Below are 5,158 nucleotides of genomic sequence, written 5' to 3' on the forward strand. Positions count from 1 at the left end.
TTTGTTAATGGAATCCAAAGTCTGAATCTCAAGATGAATGAAACACAAAATTACAAACCTAGTGCAACATATCCTGTGCAAATCCGATGTTTAGATTAGGAGACATAGACTTTAAGAATTTAGTAGACCCATTAGTGGCAGGATATCCGATTAGTAGAAATGAATGATTACAAAACTCGCTCCAATCCTTTGAGAACAAATTACATGGTATATATGTTAGTGACATGAATGATTTTAGATAAATGATAGGAATTGATTTTTACTTTCCTAGGTTACCATTGGGAAATGGAATGCCATGGATTAGGCTTGATGGCAAAATCTTATGCTCGACAAATCATAGTACCAAGATTTGCCTTTCCCCCCGGTTAAGAACTATCTTTGAATCCATATATTATACAATAGCACAAATTAATATCACCCAAATAAGGAAAATCATCTCATGTATTGTGTGGTGTTGATAAACATCGTTTCTAAATCTCCAAATGTGAGACTTGTCATACCATTGCATGGACAAAATGCATGAACATAAGTCATAAACATTGAATGTAGACCACTCTGCATAGACATAACAAAATAGAGTTGTACATAATAAGCAACATTATAGATTTATGATAGTCACAATCATACACATACATCATATATAATAATGTGTTATATCAATACGATTAAGAAAATTATAAACAGTACAATGGTGTGAAGTGGAAAATGATCTTGTTTTTTATGTGAGTAAAAAGTTTAGTAAAACTTCTCAAAAACAGTGAGGAAAATATGGCCTCCGTTAATAGGTAGGCATATAGCAAAAGAATCTTTTAATTCTTAGGGTCTAGTAGGACTTGTTTTCATGATGGCTATATAAGCTTGCTTAATGTTTTTCATTGCCTTAGAGTCACCCTTAAACTCTCTGTAATCTCTTCCAGCAAACAAGTATTCCTATCAATCTTTTTGAAGACCACCTTGTTGCGGAACTTTTAGATCGATCGCAAGGTAACTACTCGGACTAGTTGCCAAACATCCCAGATGATGTCATTGACCTTTCCTTTATCCCCCAAAAATGCATTCTTCCATGTAATTTGAAAATCAATATCAGCATTACAAAACCATTGGCATATTCTCCTCCAAGCATTATGCACTCTATAGCATTCCCACAACAAGTGGTAGTGCATCTCTTTCTTAATTCCACAAAATGGGCTTAGAGGGGAAACGTTTAGGTTCCTATTTTGAGAGCCTCATTATTACCAGAAGCTTTGCAATAATCACTTTTCAAAGAAAAATATTCAATTTGAAGTAGCTATCCATATTCATGAGATTTTGAGTTTCCAAATCATTCTCTTGTCATGTGGAGAATGAGATGCCCACGCTTTCTAAGTTTCAATGTGCAACCAAATCCCTCCTGGCTCCTTAAGATCTGCCATCATATATCTATTTAGTGGTGTTCTAGTTTTAAAGGTGAAACCTCTAAAATCATCCACGAGTCTCAACACAGTGATTGGCCAACCACTCTTGATCGTGTCCAAGAATGCTTGCATAAATCTACACTCACCTTGAGTTAAGGAGAAACAATTAGCAATTATTTCTATGGGGAACCAATCACCCCTTCGAAAATCCCAGATATCAAATCATGTGAAATTCCCCTTTTATTGATTTTCCTAACAGGGGCTTGGGCTATCTTTGAGCGGATAGGAGACATCATTGATAGCCCAACTAGATAATCAAGGGCTTCTTCCTAGAGAGGCATCCCTTGCCAAAGATCGTGTTCCGATCCAATAGGCATGCTTGAAATTCACCTTCCAAATCTAATCCATTTTTGTCAGTATCTCAAATTGTGGATTTTTAACTTGAAATTCAAATGGTACTAAGGGGACCTTATCTCCCTTGATGCCTCCAACATCATTATGGTATTTGCAATAGTGGCCTATCCTAACCTAGGGTTGATTGCACCACGATTTTAGAAACCATTTTGAGCATAGCCTGTCACATTTAGCTTTCATAAACTCTAGCCCAGGTTCCCCAAATTCCTTATGCAAAGTGACTATTTCCTAAGATATTTCATGCCATTGATCCCACAATAGTTGACATATGGAACCATCAATCTTTTTCAATACCGCCTTATAAGGAAATACTGAAAGAACATATGCAGTGAATGAGGCTGGAATATGTTTAGCAGTAGGGATGGCAAATCCCTCGAGGAGCCGTCCCATATCCATTTCCAAGCTGATGGCCAAGTTCCTCGGAGAAGGAGACTCGATCTCTCATGTGGAAAGGTTCAAGCATATTTGTGAAGCCTTTGGTGCACCAGGTGACCTTGAAATGGCCAATGCATTTGGCCTTAGTCTGGACGGCAAGGCAAGTTAATGGTATAGAGCTCTCACCCTAGAGGAAAAGATCAACTGGGAGACATTGAGAAAGACTTTTATTATGGGATTCGCTCCCAGCGGCCATAAACGGAGCCTGATCAACCAGTTATATGGGGTAAAACAAAACGATAAAGAATCCCTGAGGGACTACATTGCAAGGATTAAGCACCTCAATGCCCACTGTGAACCCTATGAGCGAATGAGCGACGAATGACTGCTGCCATGCTTCCTTATCGGGTTAGCAGACCCAAAGCTACACGATCATCTCATGGTGATGAACCCCACCTCCTTTGATCTCTGCAGTAAAGTGGCCATCCGTATATGTGACAATACGATGGACAAAGTGGATTTGGACAAGGCCTCTACCCCCTCCGAAGTAGCCCCATCAGTTAGGTCCTCAAGTGTAGAGTCAAGCAAGAAGGAGGCTACCGAGCCTAAAAGCTTGGATGTGAGTGAGCTGGCCTCCAATTTGTTGGAGTAGCTAGGTTAGCAATGGAGAGTAGAAACCTCCAAAGAGGTGCCGAGCAACCCCCACTTGTTTCCACAAAGAGACAATGTCTGGTGTGGGGTATGCAATGGCAACCACCTCGTGCCCATGCCTAAATGTCTGGTGTGGGGTATGCAATGGCAACCACCTCATGCCCATGCCTAAGGGCAAGGCCAACACTCTACTATGCACATTGCCATAGATGGGGAAACCATGATACCTCCCAATGTCGTTTTCTGATGTCCCTTTCCCAACCCATGTATCAAATGCAACCCCCGTTGGCCCTAACAGCCCCACCCAACCCCCAGATCCTGCAAGGTGGCCCTCTAGCTAGCTCTAGCCAATACCGTGCTCAGCCAACTCCGTTGCCACCACCCATACTAGGCCCTCAACCCCCACTACCTCGCATCGCCCCAATCAATCAAGTGTTGGTTGAAGAGTTGCCTGACAACTGGGAGGAAATGGACACTGATCATGGACATCATGATTATTACCCCTACGAGGACGGGAGTGGAGCCCTGGCTCACTACCTCCCGCCAGAGGATCAACAAGTCCCCGTATTCCAGACTGCCCCCATAAACGCAAGGGTGAGAGATATGAACTCAATTGCTCGAAGGCCCTCGCTCCAATGTTATACCCGCCAAGGTCCCCATAGAGCAAGTGAGTGCCCCTACCGTGGCACTTCATACCCATCGGTGTCCTGTTTAAAGTGCCAAGGCACACACTTCTTGAAGGACTATCCATAGGATCATACGCCCACTGCCCCAACCGCAACCAACCCCACTCCCTTGTGCGTGGGATGTGGCACAGACCATCTACTCCAGGACTGTCCCACGAGAAGACCAACCACTCCACTCACCCCGCCAAAGAGCGCCAGCCTCAATCTGCTTAGCATTGAACAAGGCCATATGGCCACAATGCCACTACAAGTCATTACAAGGATGCAGGCCAAAACACTAGGCAAGGCCATGAAGAAGCTCACAAGAAGGGCAAGGTATCTGCGTTGCCCGGTCTCGAGATTCCTCCATAGCCTCTAACTCATTCCAAGAAACCCATTTGAGTAGGTGATGATTTCTATCAGTTCATCCAGGACGGTTTTGATGAGGAGATAGCTACCCTTGCCACCTCCTCTACTTTCGAACAGTCTTCCATCCAGGGTGACCCGAAGGTACCCCCGATTCCAAAAGTAAACAAACCACTGCAGGCTTAGGGCCTGGCACGGGCACCCACCCATATAGAGACCTACCTTGACCCGGTCTTAGAAAAGCAATATGTAAAGGATGCCCAAAACTTGGTGCATGAGTGCCAGGATAAGTTTGAGCATCGACTAAAGGCTAGTAGAGGATCAAATACTATCCATCTAGCCCACCTGATGGGGCATTGAGGAGCTAAATCTCTCAAGGTCCCAAAAAGAGTGGAGGAAGAGGAACACCTCATCTTGGAGCAGTCGGAAGCTCCAGATGTGATGCAAAAGATGTTCCAAGAAGACCCAGTGCTGCAGAACCTCCAAGATGAAGGGGACCTGTATGGCTTTGATGACATGTTGTCCATGGAGGAAAAAGCTTCACCAGAACCCTGCAATAGTGCCGAGTTGGCTACCTTCCTATCTACAGAAGTGAAAATGCAGATCGCGTCTCTACTACTAAGAGGAAATCCCATCCTATGGCATGATCTGTCCAATTGGATGAACAGGCCATTCCTACCTCCAGCCCTTGCCAGCCCTAGGCCCAACCAATCAACGCTAGATAAGGGATAGAACCTACCTAAGATTCCCATCAACAAGCTAGGCCAGTATTTCGAGGGTGATGACACAAACGCCTCAATCCCCATAGTCTACCAAAACCAAAAGGTGGAAGCCATCCTGGATGGGGAGGCAGGAGTGAGTGTCTGCACCAAAGAATGCTGGGAAAAATGGGAAAAACCCACACTCCAGCAAACCCATCTGGTAGTAAAGCTAGCCAATGGAGGAACCACTGAACCTTTGGGAGTATTGATTGACATAGACATTAAGGTGTTTGGATTCATGTTTTGTGGTCATGGACTTCACTCGATAGCCTGGATATGAAGCTATTCTAGGCAGACCCTTCTTGCGAATGTCCGGACTCGTGCATGACTGGCGTAATGATAATATCTACTTGCAGCACGAGGAGCAAACCATGAGAGTGGACTTGCATACCTACAAGGCCCACCCATTGTCAGGACACCTCTTTGCTCTATAGAGTCCGACACCACCACCCAAACCACCTCTGTGAAGCTATTCCAACCCTGTGACAAGGGAGAGGATGAGAAGGACTCTAACGACTTCCGGTATGCACCT

The sequence above is a fragment of the Dipteris shenzhenensis genome, chromosome 26 (assembly GCF_047967505.1).
Source record: "Dipteris shenzhenensis isolate YYH24624 ecotype China chromosome 26, Dip_SZ_1.0, whole genome shotgun sequence".
In the NCBI taxonomy this organism is placed as follows: Eukaryota; Viridiplantae; Streptophyta; class Polypodiopsida; order Gleicheniales; family Dipteridaceae; genus Dipteris; species Dipteris shenzhenensis.